Here is a 17,795-nt window from a genome sequence, read left to right as displayed (position 1 = left end):
TTTAGTATGGAACACTTCACGAATTTGCGTATCATCCTTGTGCAGGGGCCATGCTAATCTTCTCTGTATCGTTCCAATTTTAGTATATGTGCTGCCGAAGCGAGCACACATCTCTGCTTTTTAATATGCTGTCTAGTCTAGGTTGGTTATAACTTTTCTCCCAAAGAGTAAGCATCTTTTAATTTCATGGCTGCAGTCACCATTTCCAGTGATTTTGGAGCCCAGAAAAATAAAGTCTGTCACTGTTTCCACTGTTTCCCCATCTATTTGCCATGAAGTGATGGGACCAGATGCCATGATCTTAGTTTTCTGAATGTTGAGCTTTAAGCCAACTTTTTCATTCTCCTCTTTTACTTTCATCAAGAGGCTCTTTAGTTGTTTGTTTTCTGCCATAAGGGTGGTGTCATCTGCATGTCTGAGGTTATTGATATTTCTCCTGGTGATCTTGATTCCAGTTTGTGCTTCATCCAGCCCAGCATTTCTCATGATGTACTTTGCATGTAACTTAAATAAGCAGGGTGACAATATACAGCCTTGACATACTCCTTTTCCTATTTGGAACCAGTCTGTTGTTCAATGTCCAGTTCTAACTGTTGCTTCCTGACCTGCATACAGGTTTCTCAAGAGGCAGGTCAGGTGGTCTGGTATTCCCATCTCTTTAAGAATTTTCCAGAGTTTGTTGTGGTCCACACAGTCAAAGGTTTTGGCATAGTCAATAAGGAAGAAATAGATGTTTTTCTGGAACTCTCTTGCTTTTTCTATGATCCAGCAGATGTTGGCAACTTGATCTCTGGCTCCTTTGCCTTTTCTAAATCCAGCTTGAACATCTGGAAGTTCACGGTTCATGTACTATTGAAGCCTGGCTTGGAGAATTTTGAGCATTACTTTATTAGCATGTGAGATGAGTGCAACTGTGCAGTAGCTTGAGCATTCTTTGGCATTGCCTTTCTTTGGGATTGGAATGAAAGTGATAATAAATCCTTCCTTTTCCCTTGCTCTGGCTTAGTCCTGTCTTTAGGCTCAACACCCACCAAGAGGTGAACTCATTCAGGTAACATCTGTCAACCACAGACTGCCAGCGACTGAACAGCGACAGCAAGGGCATCTGCCATCTGCCTGAGCTACTGCAGCTACTGACCTTGGCCACCCCCTGGAGGGAGTTCAGGGTGAGACCCTCTGTGCTCCAGGGAAACTGGTGGAACAGGTCTTTAGATAGATATTCTCAGGAGCTGATTTCATGATCCTAATCCTTGTTGTTGTTTAGTCACTCAGTCCTGTCCGACTCTTTGGGACCCCTCGGTCCGTAGCCTGCCAGGCTCCTCTGTCCATAGGATTCCCCAGGCAAGAATACTGGAGTGGGTTGCCACATCTTTCTCCAGGGGATATTTCCAACTCAGGAATCAAACCTGTGTCTCCTGCATTGGCAGGCAGATTCTCTACCACTGAGCCACCAGGGAAACTCTTATATCTAGAAAAGCTCTAAATCCCTTCATGGTGACTCCTCATGACCAGAAGAGACCCTTTTGTAAAGTAAGCGCTATTTCGTTGAACTCCCCTTTCACCAGAATCTTATATATTGACCTCCCCCGACTCCCTCTTTGGAGCAGTCTCTCAGAGCTGTCTGAGGTGCTGTCTCCTGGGCTGCAGTCCTCATTTTGCCCCAAATAAAACTTAAATTGCAACTCTCATGTTGTGCATCTTTTTAGTCGACAATTCCCTCTCATATGTCAGCTCCAGGAGAGCAGGGATTGTTGTCTGTTTGCTTTCTTTCTTTTTTTCTTTTCCTGCAGGGTTCTTCATTCTTAAAACAGCATCTGACACAGGATAGGTACTTGTTAAACTTTTTTTTTTTTTGCACGGTATTTGTTAATCATTTCTTTATCTAGAGAAACTATTCCTTAGCCCAGATATTCATAGTTCAGGAACACAGGCAAGTGGCAAACTTCCATGGAACACAACCCAAAGAAATTCTTTCTATTCTAAAATCACATTGCACTCTGAAAGATACCAGTCTTCCTGATCTCAAAAGCTTTCATGGAGTTATAATTTTTGCAGAAATCTGCATATACCTTCTTTCCTTATTCAACCACAGCAAGCTTATAGAAAGTTGCAACTTCCAAGGAGACAGTGAATAATCCAAGGATATGAAATCACAGATATTGGCCAGAAGTCCACACATCTGAGGTTTTGTCAAAGAACTGAAAGCCATGGTAGTTTTTCTCCTTGACAACAACAACATCCTTCCAGACAGATGGAGAAATGGACCTTGGTAAATATTTATAGAAGAGATGATTAAATGGATGAAATGGGTCTTATTATGATTCCATTTTACAGATGAGGAAGTTGGGGCACAGTGAGGGCCAGTCATTTGTAAAGAGAGTCAGACTCAGGCAGTCTGACTCCCGAGCCCGAACTCTTAACCACAAGACAGCTGCCACTCTACTAAACATGGACTGGGCTGTCTCTCTGACTTTTTCTAAGACCCACTTCCTCGCTGTAGCAAGGAATGCAGTCTCCCATGACTGAGCATTCTCATACTCCCAACATGAGGGTGGTGATTCACTCACTGCTGTAGCCCTGGGGCCCAACACGGACACATGGTGAAAGTGAAAATGTTAAGTTGCTCAGTTGTCTGATTCTTTGCAACTCCATGGACAGTAGCCCCCCAGACGCCTCTGTTTATGGAGTTCTCCAGGTAAGAATACTGGAGTGAGTGCCATTCCCTTCTCCAGGGGATCTTCTCAACCTAAGGATCAAGCCTGCGTCTCCTAAATCTTCTCCACTGCAGGTGCATTCTTTATCATCTGAGCCACAGTTGGCACTCATTTGCTGAATCAATGAATGAATGGATAAATAAGAGACTTGAAGAGACTTAGACTGTGTCCATCAGGATTTTTTGGTTGCAAGCCACAGACCTTATGGTGGACCTGAATTAAAGACCTCTCTACTTAGGTCCACTGTGAAAAATCCCAGGGAACAGCCCTGACTCGTGAAGCAGGGTCCTGTCCTGCCTCTGAACCAATCTCTGTGACCAGGGGGCATTTCTTTTGTTTTTTTTTTTAAGTTGAAGTATAGTTGATTTACAATATTGTGTTAATTTCTGTTGTACAGCAAAGTGATTTATATATATATATATATAAAACTTTAAAATTTGTTTTCACTATGGTTTACCACAGGATATTGAATATAATTCCCTGTGCTATACAGTAGGACTTTATTTTTTATTGTTTATCCACTCTATATATAAGAGTTTGCATCTGCTAATCCCAAACTCCCAATCCACCCATCCCTCCCGTCCCCGTTGGCAACCACAAATCTATTCTCCATGTCTGAGAGTCTAAAAAACCAGGATCTTTCTTAAGGATAAGCTATCTGGTCAGGTCAGAGACCCCCAAGGGCTGAATGCTAAGCATACACCCTCATAGGGTACTTTCCCATGGGAATACATATAGCAATTGGCTGTAAGTTCAGTTTACATGCTGAATGTCTAAGTGCCCAAGCACGGGCCACCGTTTAAGAAAGCAGCTGGAATGAGAAACAGATTGACTTGGGTGGCTGTGATATACACAGTCTGCTGGCAGCTTGCATCAACTGTCACGGTAATGAAGTCATCATAAAGGACTGGGGTGCCCAGTGAGGAATTCACCGGAGACACAAAAGAACCAATGATGCTGGTACAGTGTACTCCTGGTCCTGTGTGTGGACCTCCAAGCGTACCACTGGCTTGGGGCGGACTCGGCTGTATCAATCATGGCCCCAAGAGGAAACATAAGGCCAGTCAGATAAGGACAACCTGAGTAAGATACCTCCTCATAGAGAAGCTGTTTACAGAATGTGGGGGAATCACTCTAGATCTTGTGTCAGTGGAGGGGGCCCAAAAGGGGGCTCTTGTCTAACCCTCAAAAATGAATTGTCTGAGCAGACACACCTGCTGCTAACGCAAAGGTCTTTATTGGGCAGAGGCACCCGGGTGGAATACAGGAGGGCGAGGGAACCCAGGAGGACCGCTCTGCCACTCGAGTAGCGCTATCGGGTTTCATGGTGAGGGGGTTAGTTTCCAGGTTGTCTCTGGCCAATCATTTTGACTCAGGGTCCTTCCTGGTGGTGCAAGCATTGCTCAGCCAAGATGGACGCCAGCGAGGAGGATTCTGGGGGGTGATAGGGCATGTGGGGTCTCCTTTTGACTTTTCCCGAATTCTTCCAGTTGGTGGTGGCTTGTTAGTTCCGTGTTCTTTACTAGGACCTCCCGTCATAAAACTCATGCAAATGGTTACTATGGAGCTTGGCCAGAGCAGGCAGCTCTGGCCCGCTTCCCCTAATAGTACCCCTGCCCCATGCCTGAGGGTTTCCGGGTCTCTATATTTCTTCTGCCACCTGACATGATTAGCTTTCTGATTTTTGTCTGTCTAGTAGGTGCTATAAAGAAGGCTGAGCATTAAGAATTGATGCTTTCAAATTGTGGTGCTGGAGAAGAGTCTTGAGAGTCCCTTGGAGAGCAAGGAAATCAAACCAGTCAATTTCCTAAAGGAAGTCAATCCAGAATATTTACTGGCAGTACTAATGCTGAAGCTCCAATACTTTGGCACCTGAGGCAAAGAACCAACTCATTGGAAAAGACCTTGATGCTAGGAAAGATTGAGGGCAGGAGGAGAAGGGGATGACAGAGAATGAGATGTTTGGATGGCATCACCGATTCAATGGACATGAATTTGAGCAAACTCTGGGAGATGGTGGAAGACAGGGGAGCCTAGCGTGCTGCAGTCCATGGGGTCCCTAAGAGTCAGATACAACTTAGTGACTGAAGAACAACAACTAGGTACTAAGTGATCGCTCATTGTTTTTTTCCCCCCATTTTCATTATGAAAAATTTCAAATGTATAGAAAAATTGGAAGGAATTTGAACACTCATATCCCAGTTGTTTTTAACTTTCATTTTTCTGAGTACTAACAATTTTGAAGACATTTTCTTATGCTTGACAGGTTTTTGGGTTTTCTGACATTTAAGTGCTCACATCCTTTGCTCGCTCAGATTTTTTTTTGGCGGGGGAAGTGGCTATCTTGTTCATTTTTAAGGGTTCTTTGAATATTCTTATCATTAATCCTTTGTCAGTTTCAGATATGGTACTTTTCACTTACCTGTCTATTAATTTTGTTCATAATTCCTTCACTAAACAGAATTCTTAATTTTATTTACTTATTTTGGGAATTTCCAAGCATAGACGGTAGAGAGAATAGCATGACCCCCTATTTAGCCTTTACTCAGCTCCAGCAATTATCAATGCACAGTGATTCGTATTTTAATTATCCTCCTTACCCTTTTTATTTTTTAAGCTGAAACACTTTCTTTTCCACAATTTCAAAAATACAGTAAAGTTGAAGTAATTGTTCAGGGAATACCCACACACCCATCAGCTGGACTCTACCATTAGCATTTTTTAAAGAAAATATTTATCTTTATTTATTTGACTGCAGGAGGTCCTAGTTGCAGCAGGCGAACTCTTAGAGCATGTGGGATCTAATTCCCTGACCAGGGATGGAATCCAGGCCCCCTCATTAGGAACGCGGAGTCTTAGCCCCTGGACCACCAGGGACGTCTTAATCAAAAACATTCTAATCTACTGGCACTATCACTTATTTTTCCCCTTTATTCATCCTACCATCCACCCATCACATTTTTTAATACATTTCAAAGCTCCACCTTCTTCCTCTACACTTTTCAGCAAGCATATTAGAGTTGAATTGTATCCCCTCAAAAAAGATACATTGAAGTTCTGACTCCCAGCACTTTGGAGTGTGACCTTATTTCCAAATAATAAGATGCAGATAGGGAATTCCCTGGTGGTCCAGCAGCTAGGGCTCTGAGCTCTTATTGCCAAGGGCTCGGGTTTGATCCCTGGTCAAGGAACTAAGATCCCCCAAGCCTTGTGGCATGGCAAAAAAGAAGATGCAGATGTAATTAGTTAAGGGAAAGTCATGCTAGAAGCTCCTAACCCAGTATGACTTGTGTGCTTGTAAGAAGACAGCCACGTGCCGACACAGAGTCACAGAAAGAGGCCATGTGAAGACAGAGGCAAAGATTAGAATGGTGCAGTCACAAACCAAGAAACTCCTGGGACGGCCAGAAGCTTGGAAGAGGCAAGGAGAGAGCCTTTCCTAGAAGCTTTGAGAGAGCATGGTCAGGCAGACACCTTGATTTCAGACTTCTGGCCTCCAGAACCATGAGAGAATAAATTTCCGATGTTTTTAAGCCACCCAGTTTGTGGTACTTTTTTATGGCCGCCCTAGGAAGCTAATACGCATACAATTACCTAGCTTCAAGATTTATTTACTTAAAAAGAAACTATTTATTTAGTTTTTATTGTTCTGGGTCTTCATATGCTATGCTTGGGCTTATTTCTAGTTGCAGGGAGTGGGGGCTACTCTTTAGTTGCAACACGCAGGCTTCTCATTGCCGTGGCTTCTCTTGTGGAGCACAGGCTCTAGGGCGCATGGGCTTCACTAGTTGTGGCTTCTGGGCTCTAGAGAATAGGCTCAATAGTTGTGGCACAACGCATAGGCTTAGTTGCTCTACGACATATGGGATCCTTCTGGACTGGGGACCGAACCTGTGTCTCCTGCATTGGCAGGCAGATTCTTTACCACTGAGCTACCAGGGAAGCCCTATTTACCTTTATTAAGGTAAAATTTGTACACAAAGAAATGCAAACTCTTAAGTGTGCTCCTTGATGAGTTTTGACAAATACTTGTACCTGTGTAATCCCAATCTTTGATAAGAAATAGAACACACACCTTGGAAAAGACCCTGATGTTGGGAAAGATTGAAGGCAGGAGGAGAAGGGGATGACAGAGGATGAGATGATTGGATGGCATCACCGACTCGATGGACATGAGTTTGAGCAAGCTCCAGGAGTTGGTGATGGACAGGGAGGCCTGGCATGCTGCAGTCCATGGGGTTGCAAAGAGTGGGACACGACTGAACGACTGAACTGAACTGAACTGAGAACGCACACCCATGCAAAGAAACAGGACCTCACCATCATTCAAGAAAATTCCCTCACTCCCCTTTAGCTATAATACTTTAAAACAAACCCTAATTTTAAGCTATACACACAATAAGCCAACCCTAGCTGGAACTTTCTATCTCAAATATTTCACCATCTATCTCAAATCAGTAATAACGTGACAAAAATCATAATCACAATGCCTGTATCATATAAAAACTGAACAATATTTCCTTAATATCTTATAATACACACCCTATGATCAAATATCCCAATTATCTTGGAAGTGTCTTTTTAAGTTGGTTTGTTCAAATCAGGATCTATGCAAGATCCACACATTGTAGGTTTTCTTAAACAATAAGTTTTTTTGGAGTATAGTTGTTTTCCAATGTTAGGTTAGTTTCTGCTATACGGCAAAGTGAATTGGGTGTACATATACATATATCCCCTCTTTCCCGTATTTCCTTCCCATTTAGGTCACAAAAGAGCCCTGAGTAGAGTTTCCTGTGCTCTACAGTAGATTCTCATTGGTTATCTATTTAATGCATAGTAGTATATGTTGTGGTGGTGGTTGAGTCGCTCAGTTGTGTCCGACTCTTGCGACCCCATGGACTGTAGCCTGCCAGGCTCCTCTGGCCATAGGATTCTCCAGGCAAGAATACTGGAGTGGGTTGCCAAGGCAGTCAACCCCAGTCTCTCAATTCATTCCACCCTCCCCACTCTTGGTATCCATATGTTTGTTCTTATACACGTTGTATTTTTAAAAATTATTTTATGGATTTCTCTGGTGGCCCAGCGGTTAAGAATATGCCTTCTATATGCAGAGGATACCGGTTCAACCCCTGGTCTGGGAACTAAGATCCCACATGCCATGGGGCAACAAAGCCCATCAGCTGAAATTAAGACCCAAGGCCGCCAAGTAAATAAATATAAGAAAAATAAATAAAATAAACTTATTTTATTAAGTAATTTATTTTTGACTGCACCGAGTCTTCATTGCTGCAGGCGGGCTTTCTCTAGTGGCAGTGAGTGGGGGCTACTCTCTAGTTGCAGTCCTCAGGCTTCTCCTTGCAGCGGTTTCTCTTGTGGAGCACAGGCTCTAGAGCGCTACAGCTTCAGTAGTTACGGCGCATGGGCTTAGTTGTCCTGTGGCATGTGGAATCTTCCCCGACCAGGGATCAAACCTGTGTCCCCTGCATTGGCAGGCAAATTCTTAACCACTGGACCACTAGCAAACTCCCAGGCTGTGTTTTTAATCTACAGGGATTCTTAACCTGGGGTCTTGGGACCTCCAAGGGGTCCAGAGTTCTATCACTGTTGGTGGGGAAGATTTGAAATGTCTGTTTTCACAAACCTCTAACTAAAATTCGGTATTTTTGTCAATTATGAACATTGGCAACAAAGCAGTACTATTGGCAAAACCTGTGACTTTATCACCCACATAAATCACAGCTGTTTTACAGCACATAACAGTTGTTGTAGATATCTTGAAACACTGGTTTTACTCATCAGTGCTTAGAAATTATGGTAGTTACTGGATCTGCATGCTAAGTTGCTTCAGTCATGTCCAACTCTTTGTGACCCCATGGACTGTAGCCTGCCAGGCTGCTCTGTCCATGGGATTCTCCAGGCAAGAAAACTGGAGAGGGTTGCCTTGCCCTTCCCTAGGGGATCTTCCTGTCCCAGGGACAAAACCCGTGTCTCTTATGTCTGTCTCCTACATTGGCAGGTAGGTTCTTTACCACTAGTGCCACCTGGGAAGCCCCACTGGATTTGCAGCCAGATCTTATTCTTTGAAAGAAATAAAGTGAAAGTCGCTCAGCTGTGTCCAACTCTTTGCAAACCCGTGGACTATACAGTCCAGGGAATTCTCCAGGCCATAATACTGGAATGGGTAGCCTTTTCCTTCTCCAGGGGATTGTCCCAGCCCAGGGATCGAACCCAGGTCTCCCACACTACAGGCAGATTCTTTTTTTTTTTTTTTTACAGGCAGATTCTTTACCAGCTGAACCACCAGGGAAGCCCAAGAATACTGGAGTGGGTAGCCTATCCCTTCTCCAGTGGATCTTCCTGACCTGGGAATCGATCCAGGGTCTCCTGCTTTGCAGGCAGATTCTTTACCAACTGAGCTATCAGGTTATTCTTTACTGTATTAATAAAGAAGCACAAATATCACAATCATTTCTTAAACTGTATATTAATACAAAAAGTTTCCTTTGTAACTTTGTGGCTGTTATACCTTTGTAAACTTGATTCTGAAAAGGGCCTTATGGGCTTTATGAGATGTTGAGGTACCTACGGGCCCCTCTGCACGCAAAAGCTTAATGACAGTCCCTAATAGGCCCTTTTCTTTAAAGCAAATTATTTGTTGAAAACCCTGGTCGTGTGACTTTGGTGCTCTTCTCTCCCTGGAGAACTCGTCCAGTCCCTTTATGCATGCAAATTTCTCTTTAACCCAACCTCTAGACTTACCCAGCAGCCCCCCTTAGTTGCTTGACATCCAACTCAGACTCAAGACTTCTGCTTCCAAAGCTGAGCTCCTGGGCTCTCCCAAACCTGCCCCTCCCCCTCCAGCCCCATCCCTCCAGCTGCTCAAGCCACTCCCCTCGGAGTCCTCCTTGCCATTCCAAAGGCTCTTTCCCTCATTCTCCATAAACTGTTGCTGCTGCTGTGTTGTTTAGTCGATAAGTCGTGTCCAACTCTTTACGACCCCATGGACTGCAGCCCGCCGGGCTCCTCTGTCCATGGCATTTCCCAGGCAAGAATACTGGGGTAGGTTGCCATTTCCTTTCTCCAGGGGAATCTTCCCGACCCAGGGATCAAATTGGCGTCTCCTGCTGAGCAGGCAGATTCTTTACCACTGAGCCACTTGGGAATCCCAGTCCATACATTATCCATCTACAAATTCCACCCACTCTGCTGTAGTAGGCCGAATAACGGTACCCCAAAGCTACTGGTTCTAGTCCCTTATAAGGAAAAAGAGTGTGTGACGAAGTTAGGGATCCTGAGATGGGAAGATTACCCTGGATTGTCCAGGTGGGCCCTAAATAGCATCACTTGTAACTGTCCTCACAGGCAGAAGCAGAGAGAGAGACGCATGCACAGAGGAGGAGACGATGTGACGACTGAGCTTTAAGACTGGAGCGGTAAGGCCACAAACCAAGTAGCATCAGGAGACACTGGAAGCTGGAAGAGGTAAGGAAAGATGTTCCCTGAGAGTCTCCAAGGGAGTGTGGCCCTGCCGTCCCCTTGTTTTCAGCTCAAAGATGCCAATTTTTGACTTCTGGCCTCCAGAACCGTGAGAACACAAATCTCTGTTTTGGGAACTTTCCTTGTGGTACTAGTGGATAAGAAGCCGACTGGCAATGCAGGGGACACAGGTTCAATCCCTGGTCTGGGAAGATGGAGCCTGCGTGCCCTGGAACTCACACTTTGCAACAAAAGAAGCCACCGTGACGAGAAGCCCGTGCATCGCAAGGGAGATGGTCCCCGCTCATCACAATGAGAGAAATGCCCATTCAGCAGCGAAGACCCAGCACAGCCAGCAATAAATAAATACATAAAATTATTTAAAAAAAAATAGATTCCTTTTGTTTTAAGCTGCCAAGTTCGTGATCATTTGTTCCAGCAGCTGCATTCTGCTGGCTCTCATCACCTTGTCACCCCCACACTGGCCCCATCCTCCCACCCAAGCCATCGAAGCCCCCTGCCAGGTCTCCCACCTCCTACCTTAGCCCCACTGTCTGTCCCACACTTGCAGCCATGGGGATCTATCTAAAACAGAAGGAGATCATGCCGAAAGCCCTCCACTGGCTTCCCGCTAGCCTCAGAATCAAACCCAAACCCCTTACCCGAGGTTTTGTGGCCCTACCTGATATGGCCTCGCCTTATCCCCTGTCTCAGGATTGTTGTAAGGGTCACATGAGTGTGCCCACTAGCACGGGGGCCAGTAAGGTGAGGGTGCACATCGAGGGGCTTCCCTGATGGTCTCTGGTAAAGAACCTGCCTTGCAATGTAGGGGACATGGGTTCAATCCCTGGTCTGGGAACTAAGATCCCACATGCCCCAACTACTCAGCCTGTGTGCCACAACGGAACAACTAAGACCCAACACCACCAAATAAATAAATAAATAAATAATTTAAAAAGTGCCCATTAGGGCAGCCCAGAGGGTGCTTTGGTCAGCACACCTAAGTCCAAGTCCAGATTTATTTCATGATTTCTTTGTGATCTCTATCCGGAGACCACATTTCTGGGCATGGCACTCAGGAGGTATGTGGGCACAGGAACTGGTATTGTTAGGATCACAGACAATATTTATTGTGTTCTGCTGCCGCTAAGTCGCTTCAGTCGTGTCCGACTCTGTGTGACCCCATAGACGGCAGCCCACCAGGCTCCCCCATCCCTGGGATCCTCCAGGCAGGAACACTGGAGTGGGTTGCCATTTCCTTCTCCAATGCATGAAAGTGAAAAGCAAAAGTGAAGTTGCTCAGTGGTGTCCAACTCTTAGCAACCCCATGGACTGCAGCCCACCAGGCTCCTCCGTCCATGGGATTTTCCAGGCAAGAGTACTGGAGTGGGGTGCCATCGCTTCTCCGTTATTGTGTGCTAAAATGTGCCAACACTAAGGGCTTTCTCTCTTCTTCCTGCTCAGTTGCTTTCATGTATACATTTGAGTCTTTGAGATTCCACGGACGGTAGCCCGCCAGGCTCCTCTGTCCATGGGGATTCTCCAGGCAAGAACACTGAAGTGGATTGCCATGCCCTCCTTCAGAGGATCTTCCCAACCCAGAGATCGAACCCAGATCTCGGGAAACCCACAAATTCTACAGTGGGTAGCCTATTCCTTCTCCAGGGAATCTTCCCAACCCAGGAATCAAACTGGGGTCTCCCGCATTGCAGGTGGATTCTTTACCAGCTGAGCCACCAGGGAAGGGAAGCCCGCTCAGCTGCTTAGTCGTATCCAGCTTTTTGCAACCCCATTGACTGTGGCCCACCAGGCTCCTCTGTCCATGAGATTTTTCCAGGCAAGAATACTGGACTGGGTTGCCATTTCTTCCTCCAGGCGATCTTCCTGACCCAGGGATCAAACCCAAGTCTCCTGTGTTGTAGGCAGTGTTTTTACCACTGAGCCACGGCAGAAGGCCCAATGGAATATTACTTAGCCATACAAAGGAATGAAATTGGTTCATTTGTAGAGACATGGATGGGCTTAGAGTCTCTCATACAGAGTGAAGTAAGTCAGAAAGAGAAAAAGAATCCTGTACATTAACACATATATGTGGAATCAAGAAAAATGGTATAGATGATCTTATTTGCAAAACAGAAATACAGACATACAGACACAGATATAGAGAATGGACATATGGACACCGAGGAGGGAAAAGGAGGGTGAGGTGAATTGGGAAATTGGGATTGGCCTATATTCGCTACTATATATGAAATAGATAACTAATGGGAACCTATATAGCACAGGGAACTCTACCTACATGGAAAGGAAACCCAAACGAAGAGGGGTTAAAGTATACATATAGCTGACTCATCTTGTTGTACAGTAGAAACTAACATATTGTAAAGCAACTATATTCCAATAAAAACTAATTTAAAAAGCCCCAGATCTTCCTGCCATGATGAGTGGGGTCTTTTGATAAGGGTGTTGTCTCTCTGAGCCCAGATTGTCTGGTCTGACTCTGAGGTGAAGAGTCCCGCTTCCAAAGTGTGGTCTGTATGACAGCAACATGAGACCTGTAAAAGGCTCGGGACAGGTCTTGATACACAGGAGGCGCTAAATAGTGGGGCCTTCTGTATTGTTTTTCACTTGTTTATTGGGTGCACTGGATCTTCATTGTTGCCCGTGGGCTTTCTCTGGTTGCACTGTGAGGGCCCCTCATCGTGGTGGTTTCTCTCATCGCGGAGCACAGGCTCGAGGGCCCGTGGGCTTCAGTAGGCTGTGGTTCACTAGATTAGCTGCTCCGTGGCACGTGGAATCTTCCTGGACCAGGGATGGAACCCGTGTCCCCGGCATTGGTGGGTGGATTCTTATCCACTTCGCCACCAGGGAAGTCCTGTATCGTGGTTATTATAATTGTTATTGTTTTTGTCCTGGTATTGTGTGACACCCTCCCCCCACCCCCCACCAGCCACACCTCCTGTATACCTCAGTATCCCCATCTGGGCAGGAGACTTCTGAGGGTCATGTCTGAACATCCCCAGGGCAGCTTAGGGGAGGGCTGTACCCTCTGAAGAATAGTGGGGAAGAGAGGGATCAGGGAGGCTAAGCAACTGTCTCTCTCAGAGGCCCAAGCTGGGCTCCCAGGGGCCTGGGACAGAGGGACTCCTACTGATTCCCAGGTGGCGCTAGTGGTAAAGAACCTGCATGCCAATGCAGGAGACAAGAGATGTGGATTCAATCCCTGGGTCAGGAAGACCCCCTGGAGGAGGGCATGGCAGCCCACTGCAGTATTCTTGCCTGGAGAATCGCATGAACAGAGGAGCCTGGCCGGCTATGGTCTACAGCGTTGCAAAGAGTCGGCCACGATTGAAGTGACTTATCGCGCACACACACATTGATTCCACAGGAGTTATTGCAGGGAGGGGCTCAGACCTTGATGACCAGGTTGTGGGCAGGGTCTGAGGCTCAGAGTCGGGGGACCAATGTGTCCACTGGTTGGCCCCACTTCCCTGCACAATGTCCCTGCTGGATCTGAGGATTCCTGAACAGCCCACCCAGACAAAAACTGGAGTCACAGTGCCCTCTGGTGGTCAAATCTCTGGGTTCCAGGTTGGGAGAAGTGATTAAAGAAGAGATTAAATTGCTTGTTACCAAGACTTGAGTGACGGGAAGATTAGGCATCAGGGACACAAGAGGTCAGGACAGGGACTTACCTTGTGTCTAGAGAGATCAGAGGGTCAACAATTAAAAAGATTTCCCTGAAACTTCCTCCAAGAAGTCCTCCCTGACCCCTAGACTGGGTCAGGAAACTCCTCTGGGCTCCCCCAGCCCACATATCTCCTGACCCCCTGCCTGGGCTTCCCCCACCCATTGTATAGTGAGGGGTCTGTTACCCCCACAGGACTGCAAACTGAAGGCAGAGCCTAGGGCAGAGCCATCAAACATTTCATTGCTGGGCCTTCCCTGTTGGTCCAGTGGTTGAGAATCTGCCTGCCAATGCAGAGAACATGGGTTTGATCCCCAGTCCGGGAAGATCCCACAAGCCACGGAGCAACGAACCCTGTGTGCCACAACTAGCGAGCCTCTGCTCTAGAGCCCATACTCCGAAACCAGAGAGTAGCCCTCACTCGCCACAACTAGAGACAAACCCGCATGCAGCAATGAAGATTCAGTGCAGCCAATACATAAATAAGTAGTGCAAACACATCATTGCATGCCCACACAGAACATGATACTGTATAAACAAACCTCTCCTTTCTTTTTGCCTTGAAGCTTTAGCTCCAGACCCTCTGCTGGGAAAGTTGTCTTAATTCAACAACGCCCCCCCCACTGCTACCCTGGCCACCACCCTGGTCCCCTTCAGATTGTCTAAGTGTCTATGTGTGTGGGAGGGCACGGCCTGGAGCCTGCGTGACTCTTTCTCTCCTTGCTGGTTGCGCTCCACAGAGCCAGACAGTGGGGAGAGACATGGAGTACAATGACTAATTGATTCATTTATTTATTCAACAATTAATTGTTGAGCACCTGCTATCTTTCAGACCCTGTTTTAGGCACTGGGGAGGGAGCAGTGGATTAAATAACAATCTCTGCCTCCTAGAGCTGGTATTCAAAGGGGTGGAGATGGTAATAAATCAAGTAAGTAAATAGGTCTATAGCATGAGGATGGATTACTGTAAGTGTTGGGAGAAAAAGAAAGCTTTTTTTTTTTAAGTATTAATCTATGTGGCTATACCAGATCTTAGTTGCGGCAGCACAGGATCAGCATTTTGTTGTCCAGTCACTAAGTCGTGTCTGACTCTTTGTGACCCCATGGACTGCAGCATGCCAGGCTTCCCTGTCCTTCACCATCTCCCTGAGTTTGCTCAAACTCATCCCATCAAGTCGGTGACGCCATCCAACCATCTCATTCTCTGTCGTCCCCTTCTCCTCCTGCCCTCAATCTTTCCCAGCATCAAGGTCTTTTCCATATGGCAAAGATTGGCATACAGGATCTAGTTCCCTGACCAGGGATCGAACCCAGACTCCCTACATTGGGAGAGTGGAGTTTTAGCTACTGGACCACCAGGGAAGTCCCAGGGGGGGAAAAAAAAAGCTTTTAAGAGGACATAGTTTCTCAGGGATGCCATTTTAGCTGAGGTCGTCTCTGAGGAAGTGACATTAATTCAGAAACCTGAATAAAGTCAGGGTTGGAACCATGAAGATGCCTGGGGGAGAAGCATTCTAGGCAGTGAGAACAGCAAAGGTCCTGTGGCTGAAGTGGGGCCAGAATATTCCAGGAATAAGGAGGAGTCCAGTGTGGCTGGAGCAAAGTTAGTTAGTTCAGTTTCTCAGTCGTGTCCAACTCTTTGTGAGCCCATGGACTGCAGAACACCAGGCTTCCCTGTCCATCACCAACTCCCAGAGATTACTCAAACTCATGTCCATCGAGTCGGTGACATTCAACCATCCAACCATGTCATCCCCTTCTCCTCCTGCCTTCAATCTTTCCCAGCATCAGGGTCTTTTCCAATGAGTCAGCAAAGCTAGTCAAGGAAAAGAAAAAGGGAGATGAGATCAGAAATGTAACTGGGGTGGTGGGGGGAGTGAAGAGATTTCCCTGGTGGTCCAGAGGGTTAGACTCTGTGCTCCTAATGCAAGGGGGCCAGGTTCCATCCTGGCTGGGGAACTAGATCCAGCATGCACGCCGCAACTAAGAGTTTGCATGCCACACAATGAAGATCCTGGAGCCGCAACTAAGATCCACACAGTCTAAATAAATAAATAAACAGAGGAAATGAGATGGAGGTTGGGGACCTGCTTGAGTAGGGCCCTGAGGGCATAGAGAGGACTTAGAATTTTATTCCAAGTGTGAAAGAAGTCATTGAAAGTTTTGAGCCAGAGAGCGTGGTGATGCCAGCTGTTTTAGACAGTTCACTCTTGGCTACCCTGGAGAGAAGAGGCAGGGACTGTCCAGGGGGGAGATGATAGGAGGAGGGAGTCCCAGGATGGAAGCTGTGAAGGGAGAAGGGTGGGTGGGTAGATTCTGGATCTATTTTGTGAATGTAGAGATAACAGGATTTGATGATGGACTTGAGGTGTGTGTGAAAAAAGAAGAGTCAAGGATGATTGATTGCACTTGGAACAAAAATCCATTTTCTTTATAATGGCCTACAAGGCCCTACATGATCTGGTTCCTTGCTCTCTCGCTAACCTTGTCTCCCCCCTCACTCACTTGACTCTTTTACACTAGCTTTCCACACTAATCTTTGAACTTGCCAAGCTTTTCCAGCTTCTATGTATTGCATGATGGCACCTTCTCAGATCTCAGCTCAAATGTCACCTCCTCAGAGAAGCCACTTTCTTTATAGCACTTATCACTCTGTAAAATTAACAGCTTGTTTGCTTGTTTATCATGTTTTTCTCCACTCACAGCTCAGCTCCTTGAAAGCAGCAATTCTGTCTGTTGTTCATGCTGTTTCCCCAGTGCCTAGAAGAGTGCCTGGCACTTAATAAACGAACAAAGGCATTGATTAACCCCTGTGCTTGTTTACAGACTGGCTTACAAAAGAAGAGACACCAGAGAAGTAGGCAAAGACAATACACCACAGACCCTGGGGTCATCCACATACCCAGGGGAGACCCAGAAATCAGCGACCACCCATTCCCGCGCGCCCGTGGTTCTTGGAGGTTGGAGAGCCGAAGCTGGGAAGGGAGCACTCCAGGGAGGGGAAAGGATGCTCTGGGGCGAGCCCAGCCCCGCCCTGTATCCTCAGTAGCCAATGGGCACACGGTCCTCCCGACGCCCCCTGGGACGTGTAGTCCGGACAGGGGCGCCCTCGGGCGCCGCCGCGCGCCCCTAGACTCCACGTCCCGTCGTGCGCCGGGAGGTGCGGGGATTGGCCGAGCCCCGCCCCCGGCCCGCCCCGCTCCGCTCGCGCTGCAGCCCCAAGAATGAATGAAATCGTAGCGCGCTGGGCGGCAGAGCGGGCGGCGCAGGCCGGGCTGGGCCCGCGCGCGGCGGCAGCGGCGCCCCGGGCCGGAGGCGGCCCAGCCGAGCGGGCCATGGCCACCGCCATTCAGAACCCGCTCAAGTCGTGAGTGTCCCCGCCGTCCACGTCCCTCCATCCCGCCCCCTACCCGAACCCTGCCCCCGCCCTCGCTGGGGAGGGGGACGCAGTGGGCGGATGGTAGTTGAATGGGGCCCCAGCCTGTCCCCCGTCCCTCCGCTGGGGGGGCGCCACCCCCTGTCTCCCCCTGGGGCTGGAGGCAGGAGCCACTCCAGGGTCGCGGGGGCGCCTCTTCTTTGTCGCTGTCAGTGAAGGAATGTGGCGCGGGCTGGGGGTGGCGGAGGCCGTTTCCCCACCCAGAGTGGGGGTAGGGGCTTTCTTCTCCTCCTCCGAGTCTCTGGGGGCGCCGGGTCTGCTCCTGTCTGGGACTGGGAGTACGAATGCCTAAGTCCGGACCCTAGTCTCCCAGGTCTCTACCTCCTCAAAAGCATCTTTCTCTCTTTCCCCTCTCTTTCTCCGGGGACCTCTGCGCGGCCGCAGGGTGGGAGCTGAGACGTCGGGGGTCCCCGATTCGATCCTTGCTGTCTCCCCACCTTTTTTTTCTTCCCGGGTCTTCAGGACCTAAAGCCCCGACGCT

The 17,795-nt window shown here is 47.5% G+C and overlaps 1 non-coding gene across 1 annotated transcript; it reads right to left on the bottom strand.

Annotated features, from left to right (window-relative positions):
* On the bottom strand, positions 1–107 carry LOC133055272 (U6 spliceosomal RNA). Its single transcript, XR_009692572.1, has one exon. It is a non-coding gene; the product is annotated as a U6 spliceosomal RNA (small nuclear RNA).
* Between the last annotated feature and the right edge of the window lie 17,688 nt (positions 108–17,795).

This window comes from Dama dama, chromosome 4 (assembly GCF_033118175.1).
Source record: "Dama dama isolate Ldn47 chromosome 4, ASM3311817v1, whole genome shotgun sequence".
NCBI classification, from domain to species: domain Eukaryota; kingdom Metazoa; phylum Chordata; class Mammalia; order Artiodactyla; family Cervidae; genus Dama; species Dama dama.
The sequence above is the reverse complement of the archived record's forward strand: the minus strand, read 5'-3'. Positions and strand labels throughout refer to the sequence as shown.